Source organism: Pseudorca crassidens, chromosome 9, assembly GCF_039906515.1.
Source record: "Pseudorca crassidens isolate mPseCra1 chromosome 9, mPseCra1.hap1, whole genome shotgun sequence".
NCBI lineage: Eukaryota > Metazoa > Chordata > Mammalia > Artiodactyla > Delphinidae > Pseudorca > Pseudorca crassidens.
Window position 1 is genome coordinate 97,017,623 of NC_090304.1, and position 8,634 is coordinate 97,026,256.

General features: G+C 47.4%; 1 long non-coding RNA gene across 1 annotated transcript; it reads left to right on the forward strand.

Annotated features, from left to right (window-relative positions):
- Window positions 1-943: 943 nt before the first annotated feature.
- LOC137229741 (uncharacterized) lies at window positions 944-4,360 on the forward strand. Its single transcript, XR_010945826.1, has 3 exons — window positions 944-962; window positions 3,745-3,884; window positions 4,179-4,360. It is a non-coding gene; the product is annotated as an uncharacterized lncRNA (long non-coding RNA).
- The last annotated feature ends 4,274 nt before the right edge of the window (window positions 4,361-8,634 follow it).

Here is an 8,634-nt window from a genome sequence, read left to right on the forward strand (position 1 = left end):
GAGCCCCGCGGGGGAACTGCCTCCTTGCTTTGTCCTTTCAAGTTCGGGGGAAGCTGGAAGTCCTGTCCTCCTCCGGGTGGCCCTTGCTCCTCCAGTGAGAAGTGGAGCCTTGAAACCAAGGTGGCCCTTGAGACCTCCAGTGTCATTCTGAAGTCTTCTCTGATGCTGGGGGTGGGGTCGGGGGTCACCCCATCAAAGGCCTCTTTACTCCAGATCCGGCAAACCAGTTCTGTCACTGGCCTCAAAGAAAAGAAGCCTAGAGACCTCATGGGGATTTTTGTGAATTCCTCCCCCACACCACACCCCCCGCATTTCCTTCCTGGAAGATATTTCACAATGTTTTGCCATATTTCTCAGTTCTCAGATGATTTCTTCTGCCCCAGCCACTCAAGTAGGGATGCACTGAAGTGAGAGCAGGGAAGATGCATATTGACTGAGCTCAGACTAAATGCTGTGGGCCTGGCAACGTCATCTAGCCCATCTAACCCATCAGCAGGAGGTCTGAATGTCCTCAGGTCACCTTCTGAACTCGAAAGCTTTCACTAAAGAAGTCCTGGGATTTCAGAGGTTTGAAGAAGCTTCTGTCTCCCTGGATTCCCTCCTCGCTCGCCATCCCCTGCTGCCTTCCTGAACCTCAGCTGCCCTGTCTGTGGGCAGAATCACCTAGGAGACGTTTGGGTAAGGAGATGCTCAGGCTCCGCCCCTATAGATGGGGTTGGGTGAGTCTGGGGTTGGCCAGGCATCCCAAAGGTTGAGAACCTCTGTGATGGTGGGTCCTAGAAAACCACCATCGGACAGATGAGAACCCAAATCGGAGGAGAAGTGACCGCCCCAGACCCCTGGTGAAGGAGGCCGGCCTAGAGACCAGTCCTCTGACTTCTAGCCCGGTGCTTCCTTAGCCTGTCCATGGCGAAGGTTGTCTTCTCCACACCAGCTTGGTCCCGTCAGCCCTCAGCACAGAGGTAAAATGACACAGGTGGCCCCTGGGCACCCCAGCCCTCTGCTGCCTGCTCCCTTCCCCTCTCCCCATCGGGCACCCTCTCCCCACCTGGTCTCAGCCTCAGGCAGTCGCAGAACAAAACAAACACTGGCTCCCAATTCCTACCGCAGCCTGATGGGAAACCTGTGGATGCCGAGGGCTGACTGTGTCTGTGCATATAGTCTATCGAGGGGTTGCTTCGGTGACTTCCTTCCTTACTCTTTTAAGGATATTTTCTGTTTTGAAGGCTGCTTAACCCAGAGGAATAACGGGTAAAGGGTGGGGTTTTGAGCCTTCTCAGGTCACCAGCGGTCAGGGCCCCGCCTGCTCAGGTCACCAGCGGTCAGGGCCCCGCCTGCTCAGGAGGGGCTCCTGGCCTTCCCGTCCTGACCACACCATTCAGAGGGGCCCTGAGACCGCTTACTCCTTCTGAGGGCTCGCCAGCCTCCTCACTGCTTCCTTGTGGATCCGGTGCTTCCCCTTGACCATGGAGCCGCTCGCCTCCCTCCCCTCCTCTCCCCCGCCTGTCAGCTGCACACAAGCCCAGGCTCCATTGTCTGTGACTCTGCAACTTACAGATTTCTAGATCATGGGCAAAGCTAGGGAACCTGACAGCCTCATTCAGCAGCCTCTCTGAGGTCTTCGTCAGACCAGTGGCCGCCCCTGGCTGGGGTCTCCAGGAGACTTCTGGGATGGAGGGGAGCAAATTCACTTCTGGGGGTTTTGAACTGATGACTGTATTGGTGCATCTCACCTGCTCCCTCCTTCTGCAGATAATCTCCCTGGCCATCGAGCTTCCTGGGACAAAAGAGAGACTTTGTTCCTGAGACAGTGGTGGGCAGGCAGGTGATGTCGGTAACCCAGCCAAGTCCCATCCCTACAGGAGCTGGACTGGTGAGAAAGAGGGGAGAGATGCATGATGAACGGGAGAGGGGTGTCCACTGTGACCCCAAGCTATGCCGGGTGGACAAGGCCGTGGAAATGTTTTCCAAGTGATTGATCCCAAGGAAAGGTGCTGGTGAGCAAGGGGAAAAGAAGAGCTATTTCCTGGGCCCAGGGTCTGCCTTGTGGGTCATACATACATAAGGCCACAGGGCCCAGAGCCCTAGGGCACCTGCTTATCGAATACCCCTCATTCCCCACACTCGCAGTATCCCTAAAACACGCTCTCTGGCCCCCTCTCTCCTCTGCTCTTCAGGGGCCTAAGAGAGTCCCATCGAGAGCATTCGGGATGCCGGGACCTGGAAGCCTCACGCTCCTGGATCTTTTTCATCTTCTTCTCAACCAGCCTTCCCTGAGCTCCCTGCTATGTCCTGCTTCTAACCCCTCCCTCAACCCTGGAACAGGTTATTCTCCTCTCAGACAACTCAGGCGAGGGAGGCTCAGAGCAGTTAAGAAGCTTGCCCAGGGCTTCCCTGGTGGTGCAGTGGTTGAGAGTCTGCCTGCCGATGCAGGGGACGCGGGTTCGTGCCCCGGTCCGGGAAGATCCCACATGCTGTGGAGCGGCTGTGCCTGCGAGCCATGGCCACTGAGCCTGCACGTCCGGACCCTGTGCTCCGCAACGGGAGAGGCCACAGCAGTGGAAGGGCTGCGTACCACAAAAAAAAAAAAAAAAAAAAAGCTTGCCCAGGAATCCAGTCCGGGTCTGCCTCAGTTTGTACCCGGCCATCTGCCCCAGAATGACCAGAGACCCAGGTAGAGCCAGCTCTGGCCCAGCTCCTCTGTTTCCTTCCTCCAGGAAGCCAGGCGAGGTGGGGCGAGAAGTTACCTTAAATTTCTTCCGTAACAAGATAGGACACGAACCAGGCAAACTCTAAATGTCTAGATGAGAAAAATGGAGACATTTTTCACGAGGCCTGAGGAATGTAATGGGGCTCATCTCTGTGAGTTGAATACGTGCGTTCAGAAGACTGAATATTGTTCCTCTCAACTTCTTACTACAAAAAGATTTCATCCGTATAGGAAATCTCAAAGAATAAGATAATAATAGCCCATATACCAAAATCTACATTTTCCAATGAACAGTTAGTTTCGCTTTATCTATGTGTTTTTCTCGATGGTTTGAGTGTAAGCTGCAGACGTCAAGACAGCACACTCCTAAATGCTTCAGCCTGTATCTCTTAAAAAGGACGTTCTCCTACGTAACCAAGATGTCATTATCACACTTAAGAACGATTAATAACTTCCTAATATTATTTAATATCCAGCCCATATTCAAATTTCCAGTTGTCCCAGAAATGTCTTTTATAGCTGTATTTTCACAGCAGACTCCAAAGTTCAAACACAGCATTTAGTTGTTATGTCTATTTAGTCTTCTTCTATCTAAAATAGCAGCCCCCTTGCCACTACACCAGCCCTCTTTTTGCCACGACATCAACGTTTTGAAGTGATTGAGCTGATGATCTCGCAAAATGTCCCACTCTTTGAGCTTGCCTGGTTATTTCCTTATGGTGCTATTCAACTTGTCACTTGATTCCCTGTATTTCCTGTAAACTGCACATTAGATCCTCAGCTTGATTAGATTCAAGTTAAAGATTTCAGGTAAGAAACCGTAAGTGGTCGAAGCTTCTGAGATGGCCGCCATTGATTCCTGCCTCCTGGCATTCACACCCTGTGTAGTCCCCTCTCCTTGAGCACGGACTGGGCTTTGTGATTCGCTTCTAATAAATAGAATATGGCAGAAATAATGAGATGTCACTTCTGAGATTAGATTATGAAAAACTGTGGCTTCTGTCATGGCTGCTCTCTCTCTCTCTCTCTCTCAGATCCCCCATCCTGGGGGAAGCCAGGTGCCATGACATGGGGCACCCTGTGGACGGGTCCATGTGGCTACGATCTGAGGCCTGCCAACAACCGTGTGAGTGAGCTTGGAAGCAGGTCTCCCCCCACCCCATTAAGCCTTCAGGTGAGACCACAGCCCCAGGTGACAGCTTGACTGCAACCTCATGAGAGGCCTTGAGCCAGCTAAGCTGTGCCTGCATTCCTGACCCACAGAAAGGGTGAGATGATAAACATTTGTCGTTTTAGGCTACTAGGTCTGGGGATATTTTGTTATGCACTGCCATGGACTAGATTGTGTCCCTCTGCCCCAAATTCATATGTTGAAGCTCTAACCCCTAATGTGACTGTATCTGGAAATAGGATCTTTAGGGAGTAATTAAGATTAAATAAGTTCATAAGCAGGGCCCCAATCCAATAGGACTGTGGCCTTGTAAGAAGAGGAACAGGAGAGCTCTTTCTCTCCACACCATGTGAGGACACAGCAAGAAGGTGACCGTCTCCAAGTCAGGAAGAGAGCTCTCACCAGAAACCGAATCAGCCGGCACCTTGATCTTGGACTTCAGTATCCAAAACTGTGAGAAATAAATATCTATTGCTTAAGCCACCTGGTCTATGGGATTTTATTACGGCACTCTGAGCAGACTAATATATAAATCAATAGATAATCAATACAGCTTCATAGGGGATGCTATCAACGTCATGTTTCATCACATCAGAAGGCATATACCACCAAGCTGTCCCACTAATTTTCATCATTTGGTTAAGGTGGCCCCTGCAAATCCATTGAAAAGGTTTATTTTCCCTTTTTACAATCAGCAAGTAATCTGCAGGACAATACCTTGACCCCCTGGAATACCTCGTTCTTCAACTCTGTCACCTGATGCATTTAACCTTTACTGATGCTCTTGGCCTGAGTCAATTATTCCTTTAAATATTGAAAAATGATGATTTTTTAAAATTATATCATTCTTTTCACATTCACTGGTTCATGTTATTCACAAAAAAGAGTTTTCCTTCATCAGCAGGAATTAAGAACAATTCCTCCTAAAAAGTCAGGTAAATGCTTAGTTCCTTCTTTTTAATTATGAATTTCCTGAATAAAGAATTGGTTCAGTAGTCACCTTCAATGGTGGTAAATGAGTTTCTCTCTATTTCTCAACTCAGACAGTTATTTATTTAGTTATTTACTTGCTTATCTGTCTATCTACCATGGTCTGATGGATATCTATTTGTTCAATGTTTTACAATCAGTAGTACTCATTATTCTTTGCAATGTTCAGATTGTCCCAGATTTTGCCAGCGGGAGCCCTTCCCAGCAGAATTCCAAGTCCTAAGGAAATGTTTACAAATGGGGCTCTCTCCAGCAGTCCACCCACCATTCTTAGAAATCTCCGCTAGACCCCATGGATGAGGAGGGAGGTGAAGGAGAATAGTGAGATAAAATGGGCAGGGGTTACTTGAGCACTTATTCTGTTTAGGAAATGAGATGTACTGGAAAAAGTAGAAACTGGGCATCCAGACCCCTGAGTTCTGGTCCTAATGGCCTTGCCAGTTTGCTCTGTAGAACAGTGACTTGCTTCTCTGTGCCTAGGCATGCAAGTTTGCCATGAGGCCTGGAAGGACATGCTCCATGCAGGGGCAGTGAAAGGCAGAGAGCCCTGGAGACATGCAAGATGGCATCACTAGGCCCTGTGGCCCAGAAACCACGTGCCCACAGGAAAACAGGGAGGTGGAGAAGGAACCTGGGGTTTAAATATCTTCACAGCTGAGGGCTGTTAATTGGAAGAAAGTTGTAAAAGCCTCAGCGTTGCAGCCTGGGAGGGTGGAAGAAACTGGGCTGAAAACCTCCCAACCTCCCGAAGGAGGCAGGAGATGGTAAATTCACGTTCCTCTGATCCATTCCAGCCTCTGGGACTCTGAGACTCCAGGCCTGAAGCCCATCTCTACAGCCCAGAGGGGATGAAATTAACTAGCACATCTGAATTGTGCAGCAGGAAGACTGGCTTCATGTCCACACAGCCCCCCATGCCCAGGTCATGCCCGCTTTCCACTCGGAATGCACTGACTTCTGAGCTCACTTCCTAGCCTTCTCTCCTTCTGCCTGAACCTGTTCCCAACCCTGACTTGAACTTCCTGAAAGGCAATGAGTGAGCTTAAAGACCTGATCAATGAAAACCATTACAATTGCTTACTCATGAGCCTTTTGATATTATTGCATTGCAAGAATGCTGTCTGGGCCTCCACCAGAAATAATAACAACACCTTGGGCCCAATTTGGGAGGCACTGGAAGCTCCTTACACATGATTGCTCCCATTCTTCTCCTTCTGCTTGGTCTCAGCCCTCCTTCCCTAGCAATCCCCCTCATCTATCCTTCTTGTTCTCCCATTGACACTGGATGTCAAAGTTTTCTAAAAGCCCATGGGTTAAAAAGTTGGGGGCAAGCATTTCACATCTCTATGAAAAAGATGATGAAGCTGCATCTCAGGGAGGGGCTTTCACAAGACCCCACTGCTCTACCCCCACAGCAGAGCAGAGGATGGACAACGTGTGAAAGCCTAAGAGAAACCCAGGGATGCCACAGAGAAAGATGCCAAGTACCCTTATACTATAAGCGCTTCCCAGCAAAGGGACCTGCACCTGTGTAGGGAGGCGCTCTGTGCATGTGTGTGTCCAGCCAAGGCTTAGCTGTTGTACCTATCCCACAAATGTTCACAATAACTGTTTAGCAACAACAAGCAGAAATCACTGTAGGAGAAACAGTTATCATGCCGCTTGGCTCTCTGTGGGGATAGGGAGTAATATGCCCTGCACACGCTCTCCATCCTCTTACAGGTTAACCCTCATGTCTGTTTCTGACTCTCGCAAACATCACTTACACAGGAAGAGAACAGCTCACACTGCCCTCTTGTCCCTTGCCAGGCCCTCACTTAGAGGAAGTCTGGCTAACTCCTCAGACTGACCCATACTTGCCAGGCATGATGCTGCTGCATTTTGAGCAGCTGATGCTCAGCTGGGGCAGCCTCATCCTTCTGCCTCTCATCTGTCACCAGATGCCAGGCAAATACTCCTGCTTTCTATTCAGTTCAACAGACAGTACTTAGGTTTACCTACAGACCCTAACATATGCCAGGAATATGAAAATGAATAGGCATCTTTTAAAGGAGCTCAAAATATAGTAAGGAACATACAGATTAGTGGAATAAAATTGGCAGTCCAGAGACAGACCCTCACATTTATAGTCAATTGAGTTTCAACAAGGGTGACAATTCAATGAGAAAGAGCATTCTTTTCAACAAATGGTACAGAAGCAACTGGATATCTATAATGAATGAAGTCAGATTACTACCTCATACCATGTTAACTCAAAATAAATCAAATACCTAAATGAAAGAGCTGAAACTATAAAACTCTTAGAAGAAAATACAGGCGTAAATCTTCATGACCTTGGCTTAGACAATGGTTTCTTATATAGCACAAAAAAAAAAAAAAAGAGAGAGAGAGCTTCCCTGTTAGCACAGTGGTTGAGAGTCCAGCTGCCGGTGCAGGGGACAAGGGTTTGAGCCCTGGTCCAGGAGATCCCACATGCCATGGAGCAGCTGAGCCCATGTGCCACAACTACTTAGCCTGCACTCTAGAGCCCATGTGCCACAACTGCTGAAGCCTGTGCGCCTGGAGCCTGTGCTCCAGGAGAGGCCACCACAATGAGAGGCCCACACACTGCAACGAAGAGTAGCCCCCACTCACAGCAACTAGAGAAAGCCCGCACGCAGCAATGGAGACCTAATGCAGCCAAAAATAAATAAATTTATTTTAAAAAGAGCAAAATAGATAAATTGGACATTATCAAAATTTAAAACTTTTGTGCTTCAAAGGACACCATCAAGAAAGTACAAAGATGCCCACAGAAGAAAATCTTTGCAAATCATATATCTAATAAGGGACTTGTATCTAGAATATATAAAGAGCTATTACAACTCAATAACAAAAACACAATCCAATTTAAAAATGGTAAAGAATGTGGATAGTTCCCCAAAGAAGATATACAAGAGGCACATGAAAAGATGCCCAACATCACTAATTATTAGAGAAATGCAAAGCAAAACTACAATGAGGTATCTCCTCATACCAGTCAGAAAATCTACAAACAATAAATACTGGAGAGGGTGTGGAGGAAAGGGAGCCCTCTTGCACTGTTGGTGGGAATGTAAATTGAAACAGCCACTATGGATAACAGTATAGAGGCTCCTTAAAAAACTGAAAATAGAATTACCATATGACCCAGCAATCCCATGATCCCATAATCATATAATCTGGCATAAACCCAGAGAAAACCATAATTCAAAAAGACACATGCACCCCAATGTTCATTGCAGCACTATTTACAATATCCAGGTCATGGAAGCAGCCTAAATGCCCATCAACAGATGAAAGGATAGAAAAGATTTGGTACATATATACAATAGAATATTACTCAGCCATAAAAAGGAATGATATTGGGTCATTTGTAGAGATGTGGATGAACCTAGAGACTGTCATACAGAGAGAAGTAAGTCAGAAAGAGAAAAACAAATATTGTATATTAACACATATGTGGAATCTAGAAAAATGGTACAGATGAACATGTTTGCAAGGCAGAAATAGAGACACAGACGTAGAGAGCAAAGATATGGACACCAAGGGGAGATGGGGGGGGTGGGATGAATTGGGAGATTGAGATTGACATATATACACTAATATGTATAAAAGAGATAACTAATGAGAACCTGCTGTATAGCACAGGAAGCTCCACTTCTCTGTACAGCAGAAACTAACACAACATTGTGAAGCAATTATCCGTGCCCCCCCAAAAAAGAAGATATACAAATGGCTAATA